Raw genomic sequence first — 24,509 nt, 5'->3', positions numbered from 1 at the left:
AGAGCGACACACAGAAGCATCCAGGGTCAATACCCTGCTCAAGGGCATGTTGACAAATCTACCACCAGGCCAAAAAACGTGAACCCGAACCCTCCAAGATCCCCCCACAGTTCCCCAATAGCTGTCCCTCAACCATTCGAGACTCATTGCACAGGCTACGCACAGGCTACTTGCCTACTAGGCTACTTGCCTCCACTATATGCATGTGTACAAACACCTGCACGGCATCAGCCTCAGACAAACCGGCATTAGTTGTAAAAAAAAAAACTGCCCCTCAGTGTCATTCAAACAGACTTTTATTAAGTTTTATTTGGACTTTTAAATTATTATTTTTTAAATCTTTGACCATCATTCTATCTCCCACACAGAAACTCCGTTCCCACTTGTCTCCAATTCCACATCCCAACCCTCAGCTTCCCTCAGCCCATCCCATCTATCGCTGCTGGCCACCCACTTCGGGTTTCGATGCAACATATATCTTTCGACTATGCTGTGTTGTTTGACGTACAATTTCAATCTATATAATCGAATAGAATCCACAGATTGCGAGTTGAAGATAAATACTTTTACTAAGAGTATTAGTATATTAGTAATTGACTGACGCTGTCTCTCCAGATCTCCTAACAGTACTATTTCTAGGGTCAATTTTAGATCAATGCATTTTCAGCAATTCCTGAACCTGAGACCAGAAACAGGCTACCTGAGGGCAATACCCGAATAAATGGTCTATTGATTCTGTATCCTCACAACAAAATCTGTAGAGCTTCGATTACTTTATGCCCCAAATATTCAACATTCTGTTGGTGGCAAGAATTCTATATACAGTGCCTTGCGAAAGTATTCGGCCCCCTTGAACTTTGCGACCTTTTGCCACATTTCAGGCTTCAAACATAAAGATATAAAACTAAAACTAAAATGTATTTTTTTGCGAAGAATCAACAACAAGTGGGACACAATCATGAAGTGGAACGACATTTATTGGATATTTCAAACTTTTTTAACAAATCAAAAACTGAAAAATTGGACGTGCAAAATTATTCAGCCCCCTTAAGTTAATACTTTGTAGCGCCACCTTTTGCTGTGAATACAGCTGTAAGTCGCTTGGGGTATGTCTCTATCAGTTTTGCACATCGAGAGACTGACATTTTTTCCCATTCCTCCTTGCAAAACAGCTCGAGCTCAGTGAGGTTGGATGGAGAGCATTTGTGAACAGCAGTTTTCAGTTCTTTCCACAGATTCTCGATTGGATTCAGGTCTGGACTTTGACTTGGCCATTCTAACACCTGGATATGTTTATTTTTGAACCATTCCATTGTAGATTTTGCTTTATGTTTTGGATCATTGTCTTGTTGGAAGACAAATCTCCGTCCCAGTCTCAGGTCTTTTGCAGACTCCATCAGGTTTTCTTCCAGAATGGTCCTGTATTTGGCTCCATCCATCTTCCCATCAATTTTAACCATCTTCCCTGTCCCTGCTGAAGAAAAGCAGGCCCAAACCATGATGCTGCCACCACCATGTTTGACAGTGGGGATGGTGTGTTCAGCTGTGTTGCTTTTACGCTAAACATAACGTTTTGCATTGTTGCCAAAAAGTTAAATTTGGTTTCATCTGACCAGAGCACCTTCTTCCACATGTTTGGTGTGTCTCCCAGGTGGCTTGTGGCAAACTTTAAACAACACTTTTTATGGATATCTTTAAGAAATGGCTTTCTTCTTGCCACTCTTCCATAAAGGCCAGATTTGTGCAATATACGACTGATTGTTGTCCTATGGACAGAGTCTCCCACCTCAGCTGTAGATCTCTGCAGTTCATCCAGAGTGATCATTGGCCTCTTGGCTGCATCTCTGATCAGTCTTCTCCTTGTATGAGCTGAAAGTTTAGAGGGACGGCCAGGTCTTGGTAGATTTGCAGTGGTCTGATACTCCTTCCATTTCAATATTATCGCTTGCACAGTGCTCCTTGGGATGTTTAAAGCTTGGGAAATCTTTTTGTATCTAAATCCGGCTTTAAACTTCTTCACAACAGTATCTCGGACCTGCCTGGTGTGTTCCTTGTTCTTCATGATCCTCTCTGCGCTTTTAACGGACCTCTGAGACTATCACAGTGCAGGTGCATTTATACAGAGACTTGATTACACACAGGTGGATTGTATTTATCATCATTAGTCATTTAGGTCAACATTGGATCATTCAGAGATCCTCACTGAACTTCTGGAGAGAGTTTGCTGCACTGAAAGTAAAGGGGCTGAATAATTTTGCACGCCCAATTTTTCAATTTTTGATTTGTTAAAAAAGTTTGAAATATCCAATAAATGTCGTTCCACTTCATGATTGTGTCCCACTTGTTGTTGATTCTTCACAAAAAAATACAGTTTTATATCTTTATGTTTGAAGCCTGAAATGTGGCAAAAGGTCGCAAAGTTCAAGGGGGCCGAATACTTTCGCAAGGCACTGTAATCATTTTAGCTGAAAAGCACGAAGTCTTGAATCTTGCGTCGTTTTATATATCAACTCTGTACCATGGAATCGGTACATCAAAAATCTCTTCCCAACTATTTTGCAATCTGTAAGGCACAGTTGTCACCATCCTGGTCCTCAAATGAAACTGGTATACTTTCCTATTTATGCTATTTTTATTAACTCCATGAAGGACATAACTCTACCATTCCAATGTACAATATAATTTAAGAACAAAATACCCTTTTCAAACATATTTCCCATAAATACAGGTATTTTATCAACCAGCACATGTGAGTTCAGCCATAATATTTGTTGTAATATTTGTTCTATCTTTTCATGGGGGTGAAAATGAAATTGTAGCCAGCTCTGCAATGCTTGCTTGAAAAAGAGAGATCCTTTCGAAAATAAGTAGTAGCCAGTGCAGTCTATGAGTAGTGCACACATTGTGGTGAGTACTGCATAAAATTGAACCTACACTCCATGTACCATAATCAAATGAATGACCTTTATATGGATCTATAGAGAGTGAAAGAGAAGGACAAATGTATGACTGTTCTTATTCTCAATCTGACAGCTTTCCTGCCAACACTAAGGCAAAAAGAGAAGTAACTGTTTCTTTAAAAAAATATATCTTTATTATCCTTCAGCAGTTAGGAAAGCCAGCTCTTTTGAAGTGCACATGAAATAGATGATCATATTGCCTTATACTGTCACATCCTGACCTTAGTTCCTTTTTTTAGGTCTCTATTTTAGGTTGGTCAGGGTGTGAGTTGGGGTGGGCATTCTATGTTTTGTTCTATGTTTGTATTTCTATGTGTTAGGCCTGGTATGGTTCCCAATCAGAGGCAGCTGTCAATCGTTGTCTCTGATTGAGAACCATACTTAGGCAGCCTGTTTTTGCCCTTGAGTTGTGGGTAGTTGTTTTCTGTCTCTGTACCAGACAGGACTGGTTCGTTTGTTCCGTGTTGTTCTAGTGGTCAGTGTAATTAAAAGATCATGAACACGTACCACGCTGCACCTTGGTCCTCTCCTTCTTCCACCTACGAAAATCGTTACATATACTGTCTCATCTGCTCCTGCCACGCCCTGTAGTGCTCACCCGGTGTCTCCTTGACCTGCCGCCACTCCCCCAGTGCTCTCTCCCTCTCCCTCTGTCTCTGTGTGTGATTGTGAGGGCGGAGGCAGGTGTGCTGGAGTCAGAGCAGATCCCCACCAGCTGCAACCTGTTCCATAATCAAGACCTCTACTAATACTCAGTCCTGCCACTTCCACACTGCCAGATCATAATCGCTGCCCAGTCTGTCCATGTTTCTAGTTGTTTGTTCCTATGTTCCCTTGCCCGATGCTGTTTTACTCTCTGCTACAGTTCTGCCTGCTCTGACTCTGGTCCCCGTCTCCAGTCCATCTTCTCGTCAGTCCTGCTACTCTGTCCTGGATTCCCCACTCTACGCTCCCTTGAATTCCCCTCCGGACCTGCTTACCCTGTCCCCACACCTCTCGCTCCATCCTCAACCCTCGTACCTGGTTTCCAGCAACCTGCCCAAGCTTCCCCTGACCTGCACTCAATCTTCCTCCAGTGTTTCAAAAAATACCTTGGTTACCTCATTCCAGTCTCCTCATTGGAGTCTGCTCTTGGGTTCACCTGTTCTGCTCTGTGTGACAAATACAAAGGGAGATATCTCACAGTAATATGATGGGGGTTATCTTGACTACTGTGAGGCGACTGAACGTGAATATATCAATAGTATAATTTGAATATAAATGATTTGATAAAAACATCAAAGTAATGATTTTAAAGTCAGACATAAGAATGACATTGACACATGAGTGATATTCTCCTGAACCAGACAATAATTAACATTTTGGTCATTTTGGTCATTTAGCAAATGCACCTATTCAGAGCAACATACAGCCAGTGCATTCAACAAAGGTAGGTAAGACAACCACATAATCAGTCATTGCAAGTAAAACCATTCTTTGAAAAAGCAGCTATCAGTGAAATTAGTGCTAGTAAGAAAAGACAAGTGCAAGTGTTAGCGCAAGAAAGACAAGTAAAACACTAAGAATGTTTTTTTTTTTATTACGAGGGGTGCTAGGGGGTTCAAACAAGGTGCTCTTCGAATGAAACAGACAACACACACAACTGATAGGTTATTGTGGCTAGCAAAAGCAACTCAGCCTAAGAACACAACTTAGAAACCCACCCAAAACATACCAAACACAAGACTAAACAATGGCAGGTCACAGTGAAAGAGAATCACACAAAGCATAAGCCAGTCCCGCATGGGTATGGTTCTCAATCAGGGACAGCTGTCTATCGTTGTCTCTGATTGGGAATCATTCTTAGGCAGCCTGTTTTGCCATCTTAGTTTTGTGGGATGTTGATTTTTGTTAGCTCTGTGAAGCCTACAGAACATGATGTTCGTTATTCTTTTGGTGTTCTGAGAAAATAAAGAATCATGAACACGTACCACGCTGCACCTTGGTCCACTTTTTCTGATGGACGTTACATAAATTTTCTTGGAATTGCTGTCACCTGAGTGGTTGAACGGTTAACGCTAAATAACAACCTTGTAAACCCGCCATGACTCACCTGTGGACTTTCTGTATGTTTTATCAATATTTCAGGCATTTACTGTCTGTGGTGTGTGTAAACAGGCACCAATATAGGGGAAGAGGCAGGAGAGGCATCCTAAATCCCACAAATCCTTTAAACATCCTTGGAAGTGAGTACAGGAGAGAGGAGGAAAGGGTGAGAGAAGGTCTGCTGTGGAGAGATCAAGAGGCAATAGGCATTGGTAGCCTTGGAGAAGAGTGCAGTGGACACATGCACACAGGGGGAAGGGCACACCATCTCATTCACACAGCCCTCTCAGAGACAAACTCTGTAACTTCCTAACTTTGGCAGAATGCTACCCTCCGCCACTGGAGCCAAGCAGGCCAAGGGGGTCGTAAACTGGCCCTTCGAACCTAAGGCTCTGGTCACCGATTGTTGGCTAGGGGTCATGGTTACCAGGGACCTTATCACATCGTGGGGTCAGCCAATCACAGGCAGTCAGCTTGGGTCCCAGATCCCCAACTCCTGCCTCCTCCTCAGTCTCTCTGAAGCAGTGACAGAGAGCAGCATCTCTGTTGCTGCCCATAAACAACTGGACTCAATAGCATCTCTTTAGACTTGTGGGATGGTGTGCATGCAATAAGTGACTTGTGTGACATGTATAATGTTACGTGTGCTCCCTCCCCGGCCTCTAGGTCACCAGGCTGCTCGTTATGGCGCACACCTGTCACCAGCGTTACGCACATAATGACACTTACCTGGACTTCATCACCTCCTTGATTACCTGCTCTTTATATGTCACTCCCTTTGGTTTCTTCCCCAGCCGTCATTGTTTCTGTTTCAGTTTCATATCTGTGCGTTGTTCATGTTTCTTGTTTTGTATTATGTTGTGTTTATTTATTAAAACACTCACCGACTCCCACGTTACATATAAATTGTTCTTAATAGTAAGTTGTTATTGTTACATTCTGTATGCTGCTTCTGTATAGCTTGTAAACTATAAACACGTTCAGGGATTATTCCATTTATACGGTCCATTATTACCGTTATTGCACCTCTCGTGATATCGTATGTACAGTATATTCCTTGCCTTTCATTTCCTTCTACAGAACCACCACCATTCCACTTCTATTCCGTGTTGATTTCATCCATGTGTGTGTCAAAGTATCTTTGTGTGTAACTCTGAGGTTGCCTTATTCCCTTCTAACCGGGGGCGGAGCTAGCGGGTCACAGATCAGCAAACACTAAACTGTAATCATACTTTGCAAGCTGTCCGTTGTAACATGCTTATCGGGACTAAGCGATAGGCATTTTTCACAGTGTTTCGAATATAGTGGGTCAAATAAACAGAAATTGACTTTATAACATTCTCATGACTAGTGTGTCAAATATACATTTGGAAATTAACTTTGTAATCATATTTGAGAAAACTGTTATACCATTCTTATGACCTGTAACAGTCATCGTTGCATGAAGAAGTGGACCAAAGCGCAGCGTGGTAAGTGTTCATGATTTATTATTAGAACTGAACACTGAATAACAAAAACAACAAAGAGAACGACCGAAACAGTTCTGTCTGGTGCAGACACAAAAACAGAAAACAACTACCCACAAAACACAGGTGGGAAAAGGCTACCTAAGTATGGTTCTCAGAGACAACGATAGACAGCTGCCAATGATTGAGAACCACATCCTGCCAAACACACAGAAATAGAAAACATAGAACACAAAACATAGAATGCCCACCCCAACTCACGCCCTGACCAAACCATGACCACGTAAAATGCTTAATGTGTCAAATATATAGCGGGAAACAAACATTTGGAGGTCACACGTGACACCTTTGATTTCATTCCTGGCAAAAAAAAAGCTGTCAAACATGCTCTAGCATATTCCGACGTGAGAACAGAGAGCTACCAAGCACCCCATCAGAGGAGCAAAACAAGAAGGAGACCCAAGAAGCCCTCTTCTTGTCAGCTATAGGGGCTAACAGATGGCAGAGGTGGGATTAGGGCTCTATGAGATGAAAGATCAGTCAGATGAAAGACTTCCTCGCTGCATCGACGTGCACAGGCACGTTATTACTCTAGTTTATCACAGAATGACGTAATGAGTTCACTAACTCTACATAAACTGGGGGATTTTATACATTCACTTTGAATCAAACTGATGGACATGTCTCTTTTAGAACAACACACAGACTCTATTTGGCAATCTGATAGTAGTAATAGTAATATATGCCATTGAGCATATGTTTTTATCCAAAGAGACTTTGTAGTTACAGTATATGTGATCCATGCAGGAATTGGAATTGATCACACAACCAATTGAGCCACACACGATAATGATTGCTACATTATTCATTTCGGAGAAATGAGCACCTCTAAAAGCTCACAGCACATTACAGGGCAACTGTAATGTCAACCAGCTGTCCCTGTGGCCGGATGCAGAGTGATCAGAGGATGGTTACATAAGTATGCATAAAGCGGAGTGGGAGGCTTGTTTGACTCCAACAGCACTAGGAATAGGGACACGGGTTGCATCTCAAATGGCACCCTATATTCCCCTTCATAGTGCACTACTTTTGATCAGGGCCCATAGGATTCTTGTCAAATATAGTGCTCAAAGTAGGGAATAGGGTGCCATTTGTATGGGCCCTGGTCAGAAGTAGTGCACTATGTAGGGAACAGGGTGCCATTTGGGATGAAAACAAGTCTTAGTGTGAGTCCGGATACATAATAACCATTGAGTTGTGTTAACACCCAGTGTTACCATTATTAAACAGTCACAAGGTAACGCTGCTTTTGAGTCAAGACAGATCAAATACTTTAGATCTTTCGAGTGGCTAGGAAGTTGCAAGAGTCTTCACAGGTGTACAAATAACTCACGAGTACGGATGTAGGGTAGTTGGTGCCATGAAGGGACTAACTGAATGACCTACAGAGTACTGTAAGGTCCCATATGCTGAGCCAGCATGTGACATGTTTTCTTTAGAATAATGGGTGATCACTGCTTTAAACAATCACATGAGCCTTTTCAGTGGTGTCCTCTGAATGTAATGTTTACTGCTCCATTGAGCATTCTGTCATGATACTTTTTATGTTTGTTTTGTTCTGGGTAAATTACTTTTCCCGAGGAGAAAGTGTTTTGAGCGTTCTTTCCAACTTGTTCTTGATTGAATTTGACGTGGTTCTTGCATGAAATGTGTATTTTATTCACACATTTTTGTGTACTGTTGTAACGCCTGCTTCCAACTCACACTCTCAAACACATAGATTCCCTGAATGCAGCTCACTTTCCAGCCCATTTTCCAGCTCACACTCTCAAAACACATTGATCCCCTGAACGCAGCTCACTCTCCAGATCCCAATCACCTGAATTCTGATCACCTGTTCACACACCTGTATGTCATTTACACACACTATTTAGTTCAGTTCCTTGCACCCCATCATTGTGAGGTATTGTTTGATTTTTGTCCACATTCTAGCCAGAGCTCTGTTTATTTCCTTATTAGTCCTCCCGTGTATCCTAGTTTTTGGCCATAGTCACATACGACGTTCTTTTGCCTATTCCCTGCCTGTACTTTGCCTTTTTGGATTCCCTGTGTATGACATTCTGCCTGTCCCTGGACCATAATTACCTGCCTCCTCCTGTGGTCCTGTACTAAATAAGCCAGCACTCTCTCCCATCATACTCATTACAACTGTGTTGATAACAAACATTGATAGTACATAGCATCTACTTGTACAAATTGTCCCAAGCACTTATGTGGGAAACCAGACCATCAAGGAGAAACAGTATGAGGGTCTGCTCCCAGGCTTAGATGATAGGTGGCTGATGCGTACAGTACTGTAAGTACTATACAGTTCAGAATGTACAGCGCATTCGGGAAGTATTCAGACGCCTTGAGTTTTTCCACATGTTACGTTAAAGCCTTTTAATGTGGAAAAAGTCAAGGGGTCTGAATACTTTCCGAATGCACTGTTCTTGCACTCAAACCATAAAAAGGAAAAACCAAGGAGGCAGAGATGCCAAAGAATACAAAAAGTGCCAGTGCAAAGTGCAATGAAGTACTGAACAAAAGATACAGAATTGTTTCTGCTTCTATGCCATAATTGTTGATTGTACGGAAGATGGCATAGACTCTGAAATGAATGTTCTCTTTTTGTTTTTCACTTTATTGCACTGGAACCTTTTGTATTTTTTCGAGCATGGCGTTAAATCAGCCTCTGCCTTGTTTTTTTCCTTTTTACACAAAACCCACTTAGATAGTATGAATGAATATATGACAGAGATAGAGTCCATTAGCACAATGCCAACGCACTTAGCAGGACAACTCTAGTGGTCTCTTTGGATTCTGTTTTCCACAAAAGACAGGGACTTCCTGTAAATGGATACGACATCAGAGGAGCAGTTTAAGTCATCATGTCAAATGAACCTGATGTATGCTGTAGTGCAGAGGTACCCTTACCAAAAAACAGACTTCTGGCAAACAGTTGTCACACCTTTTAGACCATTTGCCTCTAATTTGCCTATAGGCAACCCTGGTCCTAACGTACCACAGATACAGCAGTATTTAGTTCCAACCAGGCTGAATTCCACCAATGAATATGTTATTGTATTGTATATTATGTATTGTATTGGGGAATGAGTTATGTTGTGTATTGTATTTTTTATTTTGAGGGTGTGGTGTTGATTGTGATACTGTACTTGTAACCTTTCTTAATTGCCCCTGGAGGGATAAATGCAGTTGTATTGAATTGAATATACCTACTTGGCCTCCCAAGTCTAGAGGTGGACTGTAAAAAACCTGAAATAACCGTGGTTAGCATCTACTTGTACAATAACTGTTGTTTGTACTTCACAACAGCGGGTATGAGGTCGGTAGCTGGCTAACTTAAAGCTAACAAATATAGACCATCATTTCTGCTGGACTGGTTCAGATGTTGTCAGTTGTATAAATGCTACAGTCTCCATGGTAACAGAGTGAAGTTGAGACTCCATTTTTCACTTTAAAATGTAAGCCATACAAAAACCATTGATTGCAAAGTTTAAAAGTATTGCTCCCTTTGACATCTACACACAAAACCCCACAATGGCAAAGTATAAACATGCTTTTAGAAATGTTGGAAAATGTAAAATGAAATACAGAAATATCTTATTTACTCTCCTGAATCAATACATGCTAGAATCACCTTTGGCAGCGATTACAGCTGTGAGTCTTTCTGGGCAATTCTCTAAGAGTGTTGCACAACTTGATGGTACAATATTTGCACATTATAATTTTTTTTAAATTCTTCAAGGTCTGTCAAGTTGGTTGTTGATCATTGCTAGACAGCCATTTTCAAGTCTTACCATAGATTTTCAAGCCAATTTTCAAGTCAAAACTGAAACTAGGCCACTCAGGAACATTCAAAGTCACCTTGGTAAGCAACTCCAGTGTATATTGGACTTGTGTTTTAGGTTGTTGTCCTGCTGAAAGGTGAATTTGTCTCCCAGTGTCTGTTGGAAAGCAGACTGAACCAGCTTTTCCTCACAAATTTAGCCTGTGCTTAGTTCCATTCCATTTATTTTTATCCGAAAAAAATCCCTAGTCCTTGCCGACAACAGGCATACCCATAACATGGGCATACCCATAACATGATGCAGCCACCCGCATGCTTGAAAATTTAAGAGTGGTATTCAGTGACGTGTTGGATTTGCCCAAAACATCATGTTTTGTATTCAGGGCGTAAAGTTAATTTCTTTGCCACATTTTTTTTGCAATTTTTGCCTTATTGCTAACAGGAAGCATGTTTTGGAATATTTTTGTTCTGTACAGGCTTCCTTCTTTTCACTCTGTCATTTGAGTTAGTATTGTGGAGTAACTACATTGTTGTTGATCCATACTCGGTTTTCTCCTATCACGGCCATTAAACTCAGTAACTGTTTTAAAGTCGCCATTGGTCTCATGTTGAGCATTTTTCTTCTCCAGCAACTGAGTTAGGAAGGACGCCTGTATCTTTGTAGTGACTAGGTATATTGATACATCATCTACAGTGTAATTAATATCTTGACCATGCCCAAAGGGATGTGCAATGTCTGCTTTTTAAAACGTTTGCCCATCTACCAATAGGGGCCTTTCTTTGTGAGGCATTGGACAACTTCCCTGGTATTTGTCCTTAAATCTGTGGTTGAAATTCACTGCTTGGCTGAGGGACCTTACAGAAAATTGTATGTGTACAGAGCGGAGGTAGACATTCAAAAATCCAGTTTAACATCATTTTGGCACACAGTGAGTCCATGCAACTTATTATGTGACTTGTTAAGCACATTTGTACTCCTGAACTTATTTAGTCTTGCCATAACAAAGGGGTTAAATAGTTATTGACTCAAGACATTTCAGCTTTTCATTTTTAATACATTTGTAAAAATGTGTAAAAACACATTTCCACTTAGACATTATGCAGTATTGTGTGTAGGCCAGTGACACAAAATCTAAATTTGATAAATTTAGGGTTAGGCTGTAACATTTAGGCTGTAACACAACAAAATGTGGAAAAAGTCAAGGGGGTTGAATACTTTCTGAAGGCACTGTATACAGTATGCAGAAGTCTACTTTAACAATTTTACTTAACACATTTACTTGAGGAACAGCGCAGATGCAAAGCTTGGCAAACGAAATCTCCCTCAGTTTCACGTAGCCACATTTTCCCAAAATTCTGTTAAATGTCTAGTCAGAATAAAGATTCAAATATGTCTGCAGAAAAAGTGGGGTGTCAGCTATGAAATGACACCTTGAGTTAAAAAGAAATCTGTTTTGGTTATTGAACTACAGTAAGCAAGGTTGACTCAACACCCGGCAACAGAATGACGGTAAAGGAAGACACTAGACAATATTTCTTAAACCTATAGATGTCACGGTCGTCCTCCTCTTCATCTGAAAAGGAGAGGCGAAACGGATCAGAGGACCAATATGCGGCGTGGTAAGTGTCCATAGTAAATCTTTAATAAAGACAGTACTGACACTGCATACAAAACAATAAACGACCGTGACGCTACAAATTAGACCTGTGCTGACACAAGCCACTAACATAGACAATCACCCACAAACACACAGTGACACCCAGGCTACCTAAGTATGATTCTCAATCAGAGACAACTAATGACACCTGCCTCTGATTGAGAACCATACTAGGCCGAAACATAGAAATACCCAAATCATAGAAAAACAAACATAGACTGCCCACCCAACTCACGCCCTGACCATACTAACTAAATACAAAAACAAAGGAAATAAAGGTGTCACGTTCTGACCTCTATTTCCTTTGTTTTGTATGTAGTTAGTATGGTCAGGGCGTGAGTTGGGTGGGCAGTCTATGTTTGTTTTTCTATGATTTGGGTATTTCTATGTTTCGGCCTAGTATGGTTCTCAATCAGAGGCAGGTGTCATTAGTTGTCTCTGATTGAGAATCATACTTAGGTAGCCTGGGTGTCACTGTGTGTTTGTGGGTGATTGTTCCTGTCACTGTGTTTGTTGTCACAGGATAGGACTGTTTTGCGTTTTCACATTTCTTGTTTTTGTTAGTTTGTTCATGTGTAGTGATTTATTAAAACATGAATAACCACCACGCTGCGTTTTGGTCCGCCTCTCCGTCAATGGAAGAAATCCCTTACAGAATCACCCACCCCAACAGGACCAAGCGGCGTGGTAACGGGCAACGGCAAGAGGAGCAGCAGGAGAAGCAACAGAGGCAGCAGCAACAGGAGCAGCAGCAGCAGCAGTGGGAGAGGCTGCACTATTTGGAGAAATTGACATGGGAGGAAGATTTGGATGGTAAAGGACCCTGGGCTCAGCCAGGAGAATATCGCCGCCCCAAGGAAGAACGGGAGGCGGCGAAAGCGGAGAGGCGCCGGTATGAGGAGGCAGCGCGGCGTCGTGGATGGAAGCCTGAGAGTCAGCCCCAAAAATGTATTGGGGGGGGGCTAACAGGGAGTATGGCTACGCCAGGTAGGAGACCTGAGCCAACTTCCTGTGGTTACCGGGGGGCTAGAGAGACCGGGCAGGCACCGTGTTATGCTGTGGAGCGCACGGTGTCCCCAGTGCGGGTGCACAGCCCGGTGCGGTACATTCCAGCTCCGCGTATCGGCCGGGCTAGAGTGGGCATCGAGCCAAGTGCCATGAAGCCGGCTCTACGCATCTGGTCTCCAGTGCGTCTCCTTGGGCCGGCTTACATGGCACCAGCCTTGCGCACGGTGTCCCCGGTTCGCCGGCATAGCCCAGTGCGGGCTATTCCACCTCGCCGCACTGGCAGGGCGACCGGGACCATTCAACCGGGTACGATTGGGCAGGCTCGGTGCTCAAGAGCTCCAGTGCGCCTGCACGGCCCGGTCTATCCGTCACCACCTCCACGCACCAGCCCTCCGGTGGCAGCCCCCCGTACCAGGCTGTCTCTCCGGCCCATCCTTACAGGGGCTCCCTCCTCTCCAGCGCTGCCGGAGTCTCCCGCCTCTCCGGCGCTACCAGAGCCTTCCTCCTGTCCAGCGCTGCCGGAGTCTCCCGCCTGTTCGGCGCTACAAGAGCTACTCAGTCCGGCGCTTCTAGAGCCTTCCTCCTCTCCAGCGCCGCCAGTGCCGCCCGTCTGCCCAGCGCCGCCAGTGCCGCCTGTCAGCCAGGGGCCGCCAGTGCCGCCCGTCAGCCAGGGGCCGCCAGTGCCGCCCGTCAGCCAGGGGCCGCCAGTGCCGCCCGTCAGCCAGGGGCCGCCAGTGCCGCCAGTCAGCCAGGGGCCGCCAGTGCCGCCAGTCAGCCAGGGGCCGCCAGTAAGCCAGGGGCCGCCAGTGCCGCCAGTCAGCCAGGGGCCGCCCGAGCAGCTGCCCCTCTGTCCCGAGCTGCTGCCGTCCCTCTGTCCCGAGCTGCTATCGCCCCTCTGTCCCAAGCTGCTGCCGCCCCTCTGTCCCGAGCAGTTGTCCCTCTGTCCCGAGCAGCTGCTTCACCTCTGTCCCGAGCTGCCCCTCTGTCCCAAGCAGCCCCTCTGTCCAGTGGGGTCATTGAGAAGGGTGGCCATGGTGAGAAAGCCAAGGAGGCGGACAATAAGGCGGACTAAGACAATGGTGAAGTGGGGTCCGCGTCCCGCGCCAGAGCCGCCACCGCGGACAGACGCCCACCCAGACCCTCCCCTATAGGTCAAGGTTTTGCGGCCGGAGTCCGCACCTTTGGGGGGGGGGGGGTACTGTCACGTTCTGACCTCTATTTCCTTTGTTTTGTATGTAGTTAGTATGGTCAGGGCGTGAGTTGGGTGGGCAGTCTGTTTGTTTTTCTATGATTTGGGTATTTCTATGTTTCGGCCTAGTATGGTTCTCAATCAGAGGCAGGTGTCATTAGTTGTCTCTGATTGAGAATCATACTTAGGTAGCCTGGGTGTCACTGTGTGTTTGTGGGTGATTGTTCCTGTCACTGTGTTTGTTGTCACAGGATAGGACTGTTTTGCGTTTTCACATTTCTTGTTTTTGTTAGTTTGTTCATGTGTAGTGATTCATTAAAACATGAATAACCACCACGCTGCGTTTTGGTCCGCCTCTCCGTCAATGGAAGAAATCCCTTACAAAAGGTCAGAACGTGACAATAGAAGGCAAATAATTTATGCAAACCTAAGTATAAATTATGATATTAGTTTGCAGTGGCCTTTACTTCAAGATTATTGTGTTTTATTGTGAAACTTGCTCTCATGAGGACCGCCACAGGAAAGGAAGACCCAGAGTTACCTCTGCTGCAGAGAATACGTTAGAGTTACCAGCTTGAGAAATTGCAGCCCAAATAAATGCTTCACAGAGTTCAAGTAACAGACACATCTCAACATCAACTGTTCAGAGGAGACTGCATGAATCAGGCCTCCATGGTCGAATTGCTGCAAAGAAACCACTTCAAAAGGACACCAATAAGAAAAGGAGACTTTCTTGGGCCACGAAACACGAGCAATGACATTAGACCGATGGAAATCTGTCCTTTGGTCTGATGAGTCCAAATTTGAGATTTTTGGTTCCAACCGCCATGTCTTTGTGAGATGCAGAGTAGGTGAATGGATTATCTCTGCATGTTTGGTTCCCACAGTGAAGCACGGAGGAGGAGGTGTGATGGTGTAGCACACTTAACCAGCATTCTGCAGCGATACGCCATCCCATTTGTTCTTATTGGGACCATCATTTGTTTTTCAACAGGACAATGACCCAACACACCTCCAGGCTGTGTAAGGGCTATTTGAACAAGAAGGAGTGATGGAGTGCTGCATCAGATGATGAGATGGTTTGGGATGAGTTGGACTGCAGAGTGAAGGAAAAGGAGCCAACAAGTGCTCAGCATTTGTGGAAACTCCTTCAAGACTTGGGAAAGCATTCCAGGTGAAGCTGGTTGATAGAATGCCAAGAGTGTGCAAAGCTGTCATCAAGGCAAAGGGTAGCTACTTTGAAGAATCTGAAATATAACACTTGTTTGGTTACTACATGATTCTATGTGTTATTTCATAGTTTTGATGTCTTCACTATTGTTCTACAATGTAGAAAATAGTAAAAATAAAGAAAAAACCTTGAATGAGTAGGTATGTCCAAACCTTTGACTGGTACTGTACATATAATGTATATATTTATACATATAATGGAATGTTTTGTATGTAAACATTTGTAAACATTATTAAAGTCACCAGTGTTCAATCACATAGGGCAGCAGGTGTAGGGTAGAGTAGAGTACCGGGTGGTAACCGGCTAGAACAGTGACGAACACGGAACCCAAACCGGCTGTGCGCGTGCGCCATCGTGCATAAATGTATTTTGTCCCCCCACACCAAACGCTATCACGACACACAGGTTAAAATATCAAAACAAACTCTAAACCAATTATATTAATTTGGGGACAGGTCGAAAAGCATTAAACATTTATGGCAATTTAGCTAGTACTTGCTAGCTAATTTGTCCTATTTAGCTAGCTTGCTGTTGCTAGCTCATTTGTCCTAGGATATAAACATTGAGTTGTTATTTTACCTGAAATGCACAAGGTCCTCTACTCCGCCAATTAATCCACACATAAAATGGTCAACCGAATCGTTTCTAGTCAGCTCTCATCCTTCCAGGTTTATAATTCTCTTGACTTTGTATTGCGATTGGCAACTTTCATAAATTAGGTGCATTACTGCCACTGACCTAGTTCGTCTTTCAGTCACCTACGTGGGTATAACCAATGAGGAGATGGTGCGTGGGTACCTGCTTCTATATACCAATGAGGAGATGGGAGAGGCAGGACTTGCAGCGCGATCTGTGTCAGAAATAGAACTTGTTCTATTTTAGCCCTTAGCAACGCAGTCGCTCGTTGGCGCGCACGAGCAGTGTGGGAGCAATAATTGAATAACAGATTTCTACATTTACATGACGCGAGTGGTGTGGTCATTCTATAAGAGTAGTGGTGACTGTTTAACTGTCTGATGGCCTGGTGGAAGAAGCTGTATCTCAGTCTCTCGTTCTCGGCTTTGATGCATCTGTACTGTCTATGCCTTCTAGATGATAGCGGGGTGAACTGGCTGTGGCTGAGGTCTTTGATGATCTTTTTGGCCTCCCTGTGACACCGAGCGGTGCAATTGCTCTACCAGAGGGTGATACGGATACAGCCGACAGGATGCTCTCTTCTTCTCCATGCTGTCTGTGTGAAGGGACCATTTCAGGTTGTCAGTGACGTGCATGCCGAGTGCATCCACTCGTTACCTGTATTAATGGCACCTGTTTGAACTTTGACATTTAGACAGGACCGTGTTATTAAAACCTCTCTGGATTATGTGGGACGCGTCCCACCTCGCCAACAGCCAGTGAAACTGCAGGGCGCCAAATTCAAAACAACAGAAATCCCATAATTTAAATTCCTCAAACATAAAAGTATTTTACACCATGTTAAAGATAAACTTCTTGTAAATCCAGCCGCAGTGTCCGATTTCAAAAGGGCTTTACGACGAAAGCACACAAAACGATTATGTTAGGTCAACACCTAGTCACAGAAAAACACAGCCATTTTTCCAGCCAAAGAGAGGAGTCACAAAAAGCAGAAATAGAGATCAAATTAATCACTAACCTTTGATGATCTTCATCAGATGACACTCATAGGACTTCATGTTACAAAATACATGTATGTTTTGTCGATAAAGTTCATATTTATATCCAAAAATCTCAGTTTACATTGGCGTGTTATGTTCAGTAGTTCCAAAACATCCAATGATTTTGCAGAGCCACATCAATTTACAGAAATACTCATAATAAACATTGCTAAAAGATAAAAGTGTTATGCATGGAATTTTAGATCCACTTCTCCTTAACCTCTAGCGTCGAGCAATCCCGTATCCGGGAGCGTAATCATAGCCTCAAGCTCATTACCATAACGCAACGTTTCCTATTCATGAAAATCGCAAATGAAAATGAAAATTCAAACACAAGCTTAGCCTTTTGTTAACAACACTGTCATCTCAGATTTTCAAAATATGCTTTTCAACCAAAGCTACACAAGCATTTGTGTAAGAGTATTGATAGCCTAGCATAGCATTAAGCCTAGCATTCAGCAGGCAACATTTTCACAAAAACAAGAAAAGCATTCAAATTAAATCATTTACCTTTGAAGAACTTCAGATGTTTTCAATGACGAGACTCGTAGTTAGATAGCAAATGTTCATTTTTTCCAAAAATATTATTTGTGTAGACGAAATAGCTCCGTTTTGTTCATCACGTTTGGCTAAGAAAAACACCGGAAAATGCAGTCACTTACAACGCCAAACTTTTTTCCAAATTAGCTCCATAATATCGTCAGAAACATGGCAAACGTTGTTTAGAATCAATCCTCAAGGTGTTTTTCACATATCTATTCGATAATCTATCAGTGGTGGCAGTTGCCTTCTCATCAGAAGAAAACTGAAAAATACTGCAGCTGGAGATTACGCAATAATTGCGACGGAGGACACCAAGCGACCACCTGGTAGATGTAGTCTCTTATGGTCAATCTTCCAATGATATGCCTACAAATACGTCACAATGCTGCAGACACCTTGGGGAAAACGTGGAAAAGGTAAGCTGACTCCTAGCTCCTCCACAGCCATATAAGGAATCATTGCCATGAGGCGGTTTCAAAAAATGTGGCACTTCCTGATTGTATTTTTATCTGGTTTTTTTCTGTAACATCAGTTCTGTGGCACTCACAGACAATATCTTTGCAGTTTTGGAAACGTCAGAGTGTTTTCTTTCCAAAGCTGTCAATTATATGCATAGTCGAGCATCTTTCTGTGACAAAATATCTTGTTTAAAACGGGAACGTTTTTCATCCAAAAATTAAAATAGCGCCCCCTATATCCAAGAAGTTAATGCAACTGCTGTGTCAGATTTTTTAAAAACTTTACGGAAAAAGCACACCATGCAATAATCTGAGTACAGCGCTCAGACACAAAAACAAGCCATACAGATACCCGCCATGTTGTGGAGTCAACAGAAGTCAGAAATAGCATTATAAATATTAACTTACCTTTGATGATCTTCATCGGAATGCACTCCCAGGAATCCCAGTTCCACAATGAATGTTTGTTTTGTTTGACAAAGTCCATCATTTATGTCCAAATACCTCCTTTTTGTTAGCGCGTTTAGCCTAGTAATCCAAATTCATGAGGCACGAGCACTAGGTCCAGACGAAAAGTCAAAAGTTCTGTTACAGTTCGTAGAAACATGTCAAACTATGCATAGAATCAATCTTTAGGATGTTTGTAACATAAATCTTCAATAATGTTCCAACCGGAGAATTCCTTTGTCCTAATTCCTAACTCTCACGGGAGCGCACGAGACTGAGCTCATGGCACTCTGCCAGACATCTGGTTGAAACAGCTCTCATTCCCTCCTCCTTCATAGTAGAAGCCTCAAACAAGGTTCTAAAGACTGTCAACATCTAGTGGAAGCCTTAGGAAGTGGAATATGACCCCATAGACACTGTATATTCGATACGCAATGACTTGAAAAACGACAAACCTCAGATTTCCCACTTCCTGGCTGGATTTCTTCTCAGGTTTTTTCCTGCCATATGAGTTCTGTTATACTCACAGACATCATTCAAACAGTTTTAGAAACGTCAGAGTGTTTTCTATCCAAATCTACTAATTATATGCGTATTCTATCTTTTAGGCCTGAGTAGCAGGCAGTTTACTCTGGGCACCTTTTTATCCAAGCTACTCAATACTGCCCCCCAGTCCCAAAGAAGTTTTAAGAAGCAGTTTAGCTGTTTGGACGCAGAGGAAATTCCGATTGCTCAAACCATGTGCAGGATGAAATGTGGAGGATCAAAAGACATTTTCATCAAAGACAAATGATTTCATTATGTACCATTAGTCAAAAGTCTAGAAAACTTTTTATCACACCCAAGGATTTTGTCTATGGTTGAAAAGGACCCCAGATGTGCAGGGAAAGTTGTTTTCATGACATTGTTGATGGTGCTCTTCTAAAATCACATCCCTTATTTTCAGAGAATTTTTTTTTACACAGATGAAGAGATCTGTAACCCACTAGGATCCTTTGCATAAAAAAACAAGTTGGTAATGCTGTACTACACCCTAGGAAATATAAATCCAAAATACAGGTCTAAACTGGCTGCTATCAGGCTACTTACCAAGCTAGATCACAGCAGACCTCCGTCAATCTGATGTAGATGTACTATTGAATAGAATCAAGGAAGACATGGTTACATTGGGGGGTTAAAATGCAAACTATTAATGGAAAGAAAACGATATATGGTGCCATGGTCTCTCTCTGTGGAGACACCCTGACACTACATGAACTAGCAGGGTTCAGAGAGGGTGTGGGCTTTGCCTACAGTAAGCGCAGACACTGAGTGTTCTTTTGAGGACATGCAGACACACTTCAATGAGGATGCATATACTAAAGGACATTGGAGAAGCATGTCAGACAGTGTGATGAAATAGAAAAGGCAAAGACGGACTTGCTTCGCAACAGCCTGAGAACAACATATGGGATCAATAGAAGGACCAAGTTAGTTGAGTTCCCAGCCTTTGAAATTATACAACAAACTCCGCAATACATTATGTGTGTAATTCTGGAGGGCATAGCCCCATTGGAAATCAAATATGTTTTGAATCATCTTGTTGAGTCAGGACAGATTGATCTGGACTGAATTCTGCTATTCTTGCTTTCCCTTATTTCCCTCTAGATGTTAGAGATTGGCCATCCCCAATTTATGTTAGTACATTAACGTCAAGTGATGGTACACTAAAACAATCATCTGGGAAAATGCTTGTCCTGCTAAGGATATTGCCATTTGTTTTGGAGAGTTTGGAAGTCAATGTATACATACTGTAACGTTCTTCTTCATCTGAGGAACAGGAATATGAAAGCTCGGTCCAAAATGCAGTGTGGTAAGTGTCCATGTTAAATTTATTATATAAGAACACGAAAAATACAAAATAACATTCTGTATGGTGAAAACACAGACACAGAAAACAACTACCCACAAAACCCATGTGGGCAAGAGCTACCTAAGTATGGTTCTCAATCAGAGAAAACTACAGACAGCTGTCCCTGATTGAGAACCATACCCGGCCAAAACCAAAGAAATAAAAAAATAGAAAAAAGAACATAGAACGCCCACGCTAGTCACACCCTGGCCTAACCAAAATAGAGAATAAAAAGCCTCTCTATGGCCAGGGCGTGACAGTACCCCCCCAAAGGTGCGGACTCCGGCCCAAAACCTGTCTCTAAAGGGGAGGGTCCGGGTGGGCCTTCCTACGGCGGCAGCTCGGGCGCGGGCCCCTCGCAGCGGGCCCCGGACTGAAGACCCTCGTAGGACTGAGTAGCGCCTCTGGACTGAGGGGCGCTTCTGGACTGAGGGTCGCCTCTGGACTGAGGGGCTGCGATTCTGACAACTCCGGAGTGAAGGGCGACTCTGGCAGCTTCGGAGTGAAGGGCAACTCTGGCAGCTCCGGAGTGAAGGGCGACTCTGGCAGCTCCGGAGTGAAGGGCGACTCTGGCAGCTCCGGAGTGAAGGGCGACTCTGGCAGCTCCGGAGTGAAGGGCGACTCTGGCAGCTCCGGAGTGAAGGGCGACTCTGGCAGCTCCGGAGTGACGGGCGGCTCTGGCAGCTCCTGACTGACGGGCGGCTCTGGCAGCTCCTGACTGACGGGCGGCTCTGGCAGCTCCTGACTGACGGGCGGCTCTGGCAGCTCCTGACTGACGGGCGGCTCTGGCAGCTCCAGACAGGAGGGAGACTCTGGCGGCTCCGGACAGGAGGGAGAACCTGGAGGGAGGAGACGGAGAGACAGCCTGGTGCGTGGGGCTGCCACAGGACTATGAAAGATCGGACCAAAATGCAGTGTGGTACGTGTCCATGTTAAATTTATTATATAAGAACATAAAAAATACAAAATAACAAACATGAAACAACGAAAATCAAAATTGTTCTGTAAGGTGAAAACACAGTCACAGAAAACAACTACCCACAAAACCCATGTGGGCAAGAGCTACCTAAGTATGGTTCTCAATCAGAGACAACGACCTGATTGAGAACCATACCCGGCCAAAACCAAAGAAATACAAAAAATAGAAAAAATAACATAGAACGCCCACCCTAGTCACACCCTGGCCTAACCAAAATAGAGAATAAAAAGCATCTCTATGGCCAGGGTGTGACACATACAACTGATAATTGAGCTAATAGAGATTGTGCAGATAGTATTTGCACCTGTTCTTTCCATTGCGACTGTGTCTAGGTTGAAGTTACTCATTGAAAATCATTTGAAGCATTGGAAGGAGCTTTTTCCAGACCGCAATGTTACACCTAAACAGCATTATATGATACATTTGCCATCATATATAAAATCACTGGGTCCAATGGTAAGACATATGTGTACGCGGTTCGAGTCTAAACATTGTTTCTTTAAACAATGGACTTCCAAGCTCAATTTAAAAAAAATATTTGCAAGTCTTTGATTAATCAGACCGAAATATATGAATGCTGCCAAAATGTTGACATTTCAATGCACCCAATTTTTTCAAATGACGTGTGTAGGTGGCAGGGAAGTCAGGCACAGGAGAATCGAACTTGGTATAAATGGAGTCGTTTAATAGACTTAACAAAACCTCATAAACAAAAATACAAGATAAATTAAAGTGGGTACAAAAACCCGTCACGCACCAATACATAATACACGAACATACAAAACAAACAATCTCTGACAAGGACATGAGGGGAAACAGAGGATTAAATACACAACATGTAATGGAACCAGGTGTGTAGGAAGACAAGACAAAACCAATGGAAAATTAAAAATGGATCAATGATGGCTAGAAGAACGGTGACGTCGACCGCCGAGCACCGCCCGAACAAGGAGAGGCATCGACTTCGGCAGAAGTCGTGACAGAAAGGGAGAGGTTAAAGATCTACAATATTTACGTGGAAAATTGAGGAACATCCTAGGTTGTGATAAATTGTAATAAATACATATTTTTTTATTTTACCTTTCTTTAACTAGGCAAGTCAGTTAAGAACAAATTCTTATTTTCAATGACGGCCTAGGAACAGTGGGTTAACTGCCTGTTCAGGGGCAGAACGACAGATTTGTACCTTGTCAGCTCAGGGGTTTGAACTTGCAACCTTCCAGTTACTAGTCCAATGCTCTAACCACTAGGCTACCCTGCCGCCCCAAAGTCCATGATCTTTGCCAAAGTACTGAATGGTAATATGACAGACTTCTTTTTTGTCGATTCTAGTGGAATATGTACCATTTCAAACTATACGCTTTGATAGAAATGTCATGGCTTATCAAGTTGAGCTCCCACACTTTGCACAGGCCACTGAATTAGTGGATGCTGAAAAGCTGGTTGATTTGACCTCTTATTACGCAATTAGCAACAAGAGCCAAGCTTATGTACAAGTCATATTGTCACGCCCTGACCATAGAGAGCCTTTAATTCTCTATGGTGGTTAGGTCGGGGTGTGACTAGGGTTGGGTATCTAGGTTATTGTAAGTCTATGTTGGCCTGGTATGGTTCCCAATCAGAGACAGCTGTTTATCGTTGTCTCTGATTGGGGAAGGTCAGAGCGTTTATTATTTTTGTGAGTTTCATTTAAATTAAACATGTGGAACTCTACGTACGCTGCGCCTTGGTCCGACATTCATTATAATGATCGTGACAGAAGATCCCACCACAACAGGACCAAGCAGCGTGCCCGGGAAGAGAAGGTATCCTGGGCTTGGGAGGAGATAAAGGAGGCGAAGACATCCTGGACTTGGGAGGGAATTATGGCTGGAGACGAAAGCCTTGGCTGGAGTGGAAGCAGACGCAAGCGGTGAGGGAAGGACAGCGATGACGCCAGAGTTCGCGGCCACGACGCAAGCCCAAAAGACAGCCCAAAAACATTTTTGGGGGGGAGCACACAGGGTGTTCGGCGACGCTGAGGGGTGAGTCAGAGACTGAGGAGGAATATTGGGATAGGTTGAGCGAGGAGTGGTTGGCGAAAGTTGAGGAGAGTGATGAGAGAGAGCTGTTGGTTTGCCTGGAGAGGCAAGACAGTCGCCCTGAGGAGCGTGTTAGCCATTCGATGCCACCTGTGCCAGCTCTCCGCACTCGCTTTGAGGAGAGTGTCAGTGTTCCGGTACAATGTGTGCCGGTTCTACGCATCGTGTCTCCAGTACGCATCCACAGCCCAGTGCATCCTGTGCCAGCCCCCCACACTTTCCGTGCAAAGGTTGTCATCTGTCCAGGACACGTTGGGCCAGCTCTACGCTCCAGACCTCCAGCGCGCCTCCACGGCTCAGTACGTCCTGACCATAGAGAGCCTTTTATTCTCTATGGTGGTTAAGTCGGGGTGTGACTAGGGTGGGTTATCTAGGTTATTGTAAGTCTATGTTGGCCTGGTATGGTTCCCAATCAGAGACAGCTGTTTATCATTGTCTCTGATTGGGGATCATATTTAGGCAGCCATTTCCCCCACTGTGTTTTGTGGGATCTTGTTTGTGTGTAGTGGCCTGTGATCACTCCATGACTTCACGTTTTCTTCTCTGTATTGTTTTTGTGAGTTTCATTTCAATTAAACATGTGGAACTCTGAAAACAGTGAACTCCATTTGGTCATTATCTGTTCTTAATATGTAAAGAGATGAAAAGGATAGGATGCTTGAAAGAAGAAATTCTGACTTCGACAAAGCAGTTTTGCACTTGTCAGTGTTGATCAACCAGCTTTATAATTCTAGTAATTCTAATTTCAAGCATTAAGTTACTCAGAACCCGTAATAAAATCCTAGTAACAAGTTACATTATCTTATTAAGATAATTAAGGACAAAAAAGCTTGAAACAAGTGAAATGCTCTAACATAAACTGACTGGTAAGAAGATATATCTTGTCAGACAAAAAACACATATTTTCCTGGCATCACTCAGCTGGGGCCCTCACCTCCTCCCTGTAGGCTCTCATTGTTGTTGGTAATCAGGATACCACTGTTGTGT

Source organism: Oncorhynchus mykiss, chromosome 18 (genome assembly GCF_057628025.1).
Source record: "Oncorhynchus mykiss isolate SJ-2025 chromosome 18, ASM5762802v1, whole genome shotgun sequence".
NCBI classification, from domain to species: domain Eukaryota; kingdom Metazoa; phylum Chordata; class Actinopteri; order Salmoniformes; family Salmonidae; genus Oncorhynchus; species Oncorhynchus mykiss.
Note: the sequence above shows the minus strand (reverse complement) of the source record.